Raw genomic sequence first — 8,543 nt, 5'->3', positions numbered from 1 at the left:
CAATAAGGTGGGTGCATTTTGGCCCATTCCTCCTGACAGAGTTGGTGTAGCCAGGTTTGTAGGCCTCCTTGCTCACACACAAATTTTCAGTTCTGCCCACAAATTTTCCATAGGATTGAGGTCAGGGCTTTGTGATGGCCAATCCAATACCTTGACTTTGTTGTCCTTAAGCCATTTTGCCACAACTTTGGAAGTATGCTTGGGGTCATTGTCCATTTTGAAGACCCATTTGCGACCAAGCTTTAACTTCCTGACTGATGTCTTGAGATGTTGCTTCAATATATCCACATAATTTCCCTACCTTATAATGGCATCTATTTTGTGATGTGCACCAGTCCCTCCTGCAGCAAAGCACCCTCACAACATGATGCTGCCACCTCCGTGCTTCACGGTTGGGATGGTGTTCTTTGGCTTGCAAGCCTCCCCCTTTTTTCCTCAAAACATAATGCTCATTATGGTCAAACATTTCTATTTTTGTTTCATCAGACCAGAGGACATTTCTCCAAAAAGTACAATATTTGTCCCCATGTGCAGTTGCAAACCGTAGTCTGTCTTTTTTATGGCGGTTTTTGAGCAGTGGCTTCTTCTTTGCCGAGTGGCCTTTCAGGTTTTGTCGATATAGGACTAGTTATACTTGCGTACTATTGTTTGTACAGATGAACGCATTACATTCAGGCGTTTGGAAATTGTTCCCAAGGATAAACCGGACATGTGGAGGTCTACAAATGTTTTTCTGAGGTCTTGGCTTATTTCTTTTGATTTTCCTTCCTGAGTTTGAAGGTAGGCCTTGAAATACATCCACAGGTACACCTCCAACTGACTCAAATTATGTTAATTAGCCTATCAGAAGCTTCTAGAGCCAAGACAATTTCTGGTATTTTTTAAGCTTTTTTAAGGCAGTCAACTTAGTGTATGTAAACTTCTGACCCACTGGATACAGTGTGATACAGTGAATTATAAGTGAAATAATCTATCTGTAAACAATTGTTGGAAAAATGACTTGTGTCATGCACAAAGTAGATGTCCTAACCGACTTGCCAAAACTATAGTTTTTTTTTTTATTAAAAACGTCCCTTTTCAGTACCCTGTCTGTTGTGTATTGATATTCTAGTTTTGTCCCTTTAGTGCACCTGTAACCCCCCCCCCCCCCCCCCCCCCTTGCTAACCTACTCAACCTACTCAATGCTTGGAATGGTCTTCCTGTGAAACGCATGAAACAATGCCCACGTTAATTTCTACTCCCGTCTCATGTCCTGTCCTTATATTAGTTGTATAAGTAATACAGTGTGCTATACAACAAAACTGGTGACGAGGAAGAAACGTTCTCACGTTTGTGCTCATCATCTTTGGCAGAAAGTCTGAGTTAAATTCGTTATTTTTTTTCGCCTTTGAAAGACGCAAACAAAACGTGGAGCTAGCCAGTCGAGTGATGCTAGCTAGCCTTTGATGTCACGGCAACGAGTGCCTCGAGGGATAGGAAGAGTTTCGCTGCGGGAGAAAGGGAAGTCAGCGTGAGCTAAAATAAATAAAAAAAGGTTCTGGAAGTAAGGGACCGTCTGAAAAGTGTGAGAAAGAAAAATAAACCGAAAATGTTTGCATTGATTGGAAATATAGGAACATTTGATGAATCTGTGGAACATTGGAGTTCTTACACAGAACGTTTTGAGTACTTTGTGTCGGCAAATGGAATTAAAGCAGAAGTCGTTGTGCCAACATTTTTGACTGTTATGGGAGGAAAAACATTCAATCTACTGCGCAGCCTAGTAACGCCTGAAAAACCTGGTGATAAATCATATGATGAAATTGTGGCTACCTTAAATGGACATTATTCTCCCAAACCACTGATAATCGCAGAGAGATTCCAGTTTTATAAGAGAAATCAAGAGGAGTGGGAATCAATCTCACAGTTTGTGGCTGTATTGAAACAGTTATCTGAACACTGTGAATTTGGGCGATCAATGAGTGACACTATACGTGATAGGTTAGTGTGTGGCATGCGCAGCGAGGCAATTCAGAAACGCCTTTTGACTGAGAGTAACTTAACATTGCAGAGAGCAATAGAAGTGAGTACATCAATGGAAATGGCAAATAAAGACGCACAACAGCTAAGTGCATTGACCAAAGTGCATAAGGTGTCTACGTGGTTAAAAAACAAGGCAGGAGGTGGCAAGCCATGCTATCGCTGTGGGAAACCAGGTCACCAAGCAGAGGAGTGTTGGTGCAAAGACTTAGACTGCAGAAGATGTGGGAAAAAGGGTCACATCGAACGTGCATGTAAAAACAAAAAGACACAATCAAACAAAAGTACTGAACAAAGGAAAAGCAAAAAAGAAAGTGCATAAAATGGAGCACACATAGGATGAACAAAGTGATACCCTGTCTGAAGGGGAAGAATCTTTGCATGTTATGTCCATTTCAGACAATGGATATGGCTGCTGGGTGACACCGCTACTGGATGGAAACGCAGTACAGGTGCAAGTGGACACTGGAGCAGCCATATCTTTTCTGAGGCTGTATACAAGGAGAAACTACATCACCTCACACAACAGCCCACAAAGATGACGCTGAAAACATACACGGGTGAGTTTGTCCAGTGAGAGGAAGCTTGATTGTTACGGTGGAGCTCAAACAGAAGGTAAAGCTACCACTCTACATTGTGAAAGGCAACCATCCAGCATTGCTAAGACGCACATGGCTGGAAAATATCAAACTAAAATGGCAGGAATTTCACATGGTTGCAAAAGATGACACAAACCTACAAGGGATATTGAGGAAACACGCGGATGTGTTCAAAGGAGAACTTGGCAGTATGAAGGACATAACAGTTAAACATAACAGTTAAACTGACCATGAAACCGCAAGCCAAAATGCTTCAAAGCTAGACCATAAAATGCCATAAAACCAAAAGTTGAAATGGAGCTAAACAGACTAGTCGAGAGTGGAGTATTGGATCCAGTGAATGTTAGAGAATGGGCTACACCCATTGTTCCAGTCATAAAAAAAGATGTATCTGATGTACTCAGACTCTGTGGTGATTTCAAAGTCACCATTAACCCAGTCTTGACTGCTGAAAAATATCCACTACCCCTCATTGCCAACCTTTTTTCTGGTTTAGCTGGAGTACAAAAATTCAGTAAGATAGGCCTGACATCAGTCTATCTACAGATGCATGTGGACCAAGAGTCACAAGAACTCTTAACCATAGTGACTCACAAAGGACTGTACAGGTACCGGATGCTTCCTTTTGGAATCACCTCAGCTCCGGCCTTGTTTCAGAGAGCTATGGACCAGATACTGAGCGGGCTCACTGGGGTCCAATGTTACCTTGATGATCTACTCATCACCGGCAAAGACGTGCAGGAGCACCTGAGAAACCTGAACGCTACACTACAGAGATTGGAGGAGTACGGTCTGAGGGTCCGGAAGGACAAATGCAAGTTTTTCCGGCCCTCTGTTGAGTACCTGAGCCACGTCATCGACAGTTCGGGGCTCCACAAGGCGCCATCGAAGGTGAAGGCTGTTGCGGAAGCTCCATCCCCACAGAACGTGAGTCAGCTGAGATCATTCTTAGGACTACTGACATACTACGTAAAGTTTGTGCCAAATCTAGCTAACATGTTAAAGGCACTGCATGAACTTTTGAACAAAACCAAACAGTGGAAGTGGACAGACAGATATAAGGAGGCCTTCAAGAAAGTGGAAACAGCCTTAGCTCAGTCAGAGGCCCTAACCCACTTCAACCCCACCTTGCCATTACAGTTGGCATGTGATGCATTGCCTTATGGCGTTGGTGCAGTTGTCTCACACATCATGCCATCAGGTGAAGAAAGGCCAATGGCTTTCGCATCACGGACCTTAAGTAAAGCCAAGAGCAATTATGCACAGATAGAGCGTGAGGCACTCGCCATTGTGTTTGGAGTTAAGAAATTTAATCAGTTTCAGCCTACAACCTTAACTAGTGAGGAGAAACGAGCTCACAGTTCAGTTTGGATGCTTGCTATGGGGTTTTCGAGTCCATACCGCCGCCACTGAGAAGGCAGGTGCTTGAAGAACTCCATTCAGGGCACTGTGGCATGGTGCGAATGAAGGAGATTGCACGCAGCTACTTTTGGTGGCCAGGTCTGGAAGCAGCTATCGAAGACAAGGTCAAGTCATGTTCTGCATGTCAAAAGATGAGGAACATGCCTCAGCTAGCGCCACTACACCCATGGGACTTACCAGAGGAGCCTTGGCAGCGAGTCCACATAGACTATGCAGGCCCATTGGAGGATCGTATGTTCTTAGTCGTAATTGACGCACACAGCAAATGGCCTGAGGTCACAGTGATGAAGAGCACCTCAGCGGAGAGAACCATCGAAGTGCTACGGTCAATCTTCAGTCGCTTCGGCTTGCCAACGCAACTCATTAGTGATAATGGCCCCCAACTGGTGTCTGAAGAGTTCCGGTCATTCATGGAAGCAAATGGAATTCAGCACATCAAGTCAGCACCGTATCACCCTGCAACGAACGGACTCTGTGAAAGGTATGTCCAAACGATGAAGCAAGCTTTAAAATCATCACAAGGGAACGGCTCCCTCAATAGGCGTCTAACTAAACACCTTCCTGTTAACCAACAGAAACACTCCCCACGCTACAACCAAAGTGGCACCTGCGTCAGCCATGATGAAAAGACAGCTTTGCACGCGACAACCTCCTGAGACCTCCAAAGACGAAACAGATTGTACAGACACAACAGCGAGCACAGGTGGAGAGACGGAGCAAAGCAAAAGACAGAAGCTTCAAGGCTGGAGAGAGAGTTCTTGCTCGGAACTACTGCAAATGTCCAAAGTGGATACCAGCCACAGTGGTTGCACAAACAGGGCCTGTGTCCTACACAGTTCACACACCGGAAAACATAATCTGGAAGAGACACGTGGATCAACTGTTGCCAGGAACCAACCTCAGAGATGACTTATGTCAAGTGACAAACCAAGATCAGCTACTGGAGACCTACCATGACTACGAGCCATCACCTGAACATCCACTGCAGCAACCTACAAATGTGGAAAGTGCTCCAGACTCATCTGAACCAGCCAGAGTGCCTACTCAGGGTACTGTTGCACCCCAGTCTGGGCATACACCATCACCACTCAGTCAGAGATAATGTGAATGTAGACTCTGCAAGAGAAAGACGACCCCCTGACAGGTTGGCTATTTAGTTCAGACTAACCTCCGACATTGGGGCATAACACACCCCAGGGTTAACTCTGGGTACTGATGCAGTCTACCCTCTTTCCCTAGTTTAGAAAAGGTTATTCTGAAAAGTTCATTTATTTACATTAAGAGAACTTATGTTAAAAAGAAAACAGTAGGCAAAACAGTGAATATTTACTTTTCCCTTATGAGTCATCAAAGGTAAAGGGGGAGGAATATGTTGTGTATTGATATTCTAGTTTTGTCCTGTAACCCCCCCTCCCCCTCCCCCCCTTGCTAACCTACGTTGAAATGCTTGGAATGTTCTTCCTGTGAAACGCATGAAACAATGCCCACGTTAATTTCTACTCCCTCCTCATGTCCTGTCCTTATATTAGTTGTATAGGTAATACAGTGTGCTATACAACACTGTCTTTCAAAGAGAATTTGTGAAAATCAAAATAACTTCACAAGTCTTCATTGTAAAGGGTTTAAACACTGTTTCCTGTGCTTGTTCAATGAACCATAAACAATTAATGAACATGCACCTATGGAACGGTCATTACAACACTAACAGCTTACAGACGGCAGGCAATTAAGGTCACAGTTATGAAAACTTAGGACACTAAAGAGGCCTTTCTACTGACTCTGAAAAACACCAAAAGAAGATGCCCAGGGTCCCTGCTCATCTGCGTGAATGTGCCTTAGGCATGCTGCAAGGAGGCATGAAGACTGCAGATTTGGCCAGGGCAATAAATTGCAATGTCCATACTGTGAGATGCCTAAGACAGCGCTACAGGGAGACAGGACGGACAGCTGATCGTCCTCGCAGTGGCAGACCACGTAGCAACACCTGCACAGGATCGGTACATCTGAACATCACACCTGCGGGACAGGTAGAGAATGGTAACAACAACTGCCCGAATTACACCAGGAACACACAATCCTTCCATCAGTGTTCAGACTGTCTGCAATAGGCTGAGAGAGGCTAGACTGAGGGCTTGTAGACCTGCTGTATGGCAGATCTTCACCAGACACTACCGGCAACAACGTCGCCTATGGGCACAAACCCACCATCGCTGGTCCAGACAGGACAGGCAAAAGGTGCTCTTCACTGACGAGTGAAGGTCGCGGTTTTGTCTCACCAGGGGGGGATGGTCGGATTTGTGTTCATCATTGAAGGAATGAGCGTTACACCGAGGCCTGTACTCTGGAGCGGGATCGATTTGGAGGTGGAGGGTACGTCATGGTCTGGGGCAGTGTGTCACAGCATCATCGGACTGAGCTTGTTGTCATTGCAGGCAATCTCAATGCTGTGCGTTACAGGGAAGACATCCTCCTCTCTCATGTGGTACCCTTCCTGCAGGCTCATCCTGACATGACCCTCCAGCATGATAATGCCACCAGCCATACTGCTTGTTCTGTGCGTGATTTCCTGCAAGACAGGAATGTCAGTGTTCTGCCATGGCCAGCGAAGAGACCTGATCTCAATCCCATTGAGCACGTCTGGGACCTGTTGGATCGGAGGGTCAGGGCTAGGGCCATTCCCCCCAGAAATGTCCGGGATCTTGCAGATGCCTTTGTGGAAGAGTGAAGTAACATCTCACAGCAAGTACTGGCAAATCTGGTGCAGTCCATGAGGAGGAGATGCACTGCAGTAATTAATGCATCTGGTGGCCACTTTATAGTCTTTTTATTTTATTGGTTTTTAGGCTACTTTCCTAAAACAATAATTGTCTACCTTACGCTTTCTGAGATTTGAGCTCTAAACGCATCAGGGAAAATCATGCATAGGCCTATAAGCTTACGTGTCTACTGTATGATTTTAATATTTAAAAAAAGATATAGCCTATACAAAAGAAGAGAAGCTTAGGCCTAGCCCCAGAGAGGTAGAGAGAGAGTGAGATATGCTGGCAGCATGCTATGACACAACATGCATTTCTTTGTCAGATGGCTATTGCGTCTGCTACATTAATATAGATGTACTGGAGGCCAACTCGTACATTTTGTGTCAGAATATTTTGTGTCAAGATTAACTTTATATTGTTAGATTATAGGAGTAACAATAGCCACGCCAAATCTTCTAAACGTTATTAGGGTAATACCAAAAGTATGTCAAACCATTGTTTATAGGGAAAATATGAGGCAAACACAGTATTACAGTTGGAACTGTCACGCCTGCTCCCGCTCCCCCTCTCTGGCGCTCGGTGGTGCCAGGCTGCCCATCATTACGCACACTTGTCACCGTCGTTACGCGCATCAGCGCTTCATTGGACTCACCTGGACTCCATCACTTAATTAATTGCCTCTATCTGTCCATTCCTCAGTTTGATCCCGGTGTTAGCATTTAATGTAGTTTTGTTCCCCCATGTCGTTTATTTATTAAATATTCACTCCCTGTACTTGTTTCTCATCTCCTAGCGTCTGTCCTCACAGGAACTTAATTTGGCCAAAGAAAATGGCTCAACAGAATGAAACAAAGCAGTTATGAACTGGTTTAAACTTTCACAAAAGTTTTGTACAGGCTATATTGCAGCAATTACCACAAAGGCCTACCATACCCAACAAATGACAGAAATAGGCTAATGTTGTTTATTTTTTGACAGACCTACTTGTAACCTACAGTATCTTAAACTAAATAAGGTAGCCTGCATTCTTCTCATTTTAGTCCACTACAATATTAAAATGTATATTAAATTCCCCTTGCAGGCTTTTCACTATAGGCATACTCTTTTTCTCTAACTTTTGTTTTTCTTTAATGAAAAATGCCTCCATCATCGCAATCAACGGTAACCTTGGCCAAGGCTCCTCTGTTGCTCTTCTAAGCAGGCACACTTGCATGCAAGGCACACCTGCATGCAAGACTTGAGAGAATGGTTCTGAAGTGCAAATGTGGGGTGTGGGCTATGATAGACAGCCTTTCCTGGACAATTTGGCCCTCTACAATTTAATTTCACTGCTTTAAAAAAGATATCTGCCAAATACCCGGCAATTACCAGCTAGGGGCAACCATGGCACGTTTTCCCATCAGAGTCGTTTACATCAAATTGACTTGTAGCAGATAAAAGTCTGTGCATAAATACATTGTACACATAAAACTAACTTGAGGTCATTCCCATGTAATGAATAAAATAAACAAATTAAATGCGTTTCCATCACATTTTCAACTCTAGGCCTACTAATGGTTTTGTCACATTATTTTTTATTTGCATAGGTATAGCGAATATGCCCACTCTGGTATTGCCACGTGCTCTCTAGCCAACATCTTGCAGATACTACATGACAAGATTATTTTGGACAAAACTGCAAGAGTATTTTTATTTGTCAAATGGCAGCCTAGCATCGATCATCGTGTCACCAGAATTAGACCC

Source organism: Oncorhynchus clarkii, chromosome 10 (assembly GCF_045791955.1).
Source record: "Oncorhynchus clarkii lewisi isolate Uvic-CL-2024 chromosome 10, UVic_Ocla_1.0, whole genome shotgun sequence".
NCBI classification, from domain to species: domain Eukaryota; kingdom Metazoa; phylum Chordata; class Actinopteri; order Salmoniformes; family Salmonidae; genus Oncorhynchus; species Oncorhynchus clarkii.
This window is presented reverse-complemented; position numbering follows the sequence as displayed.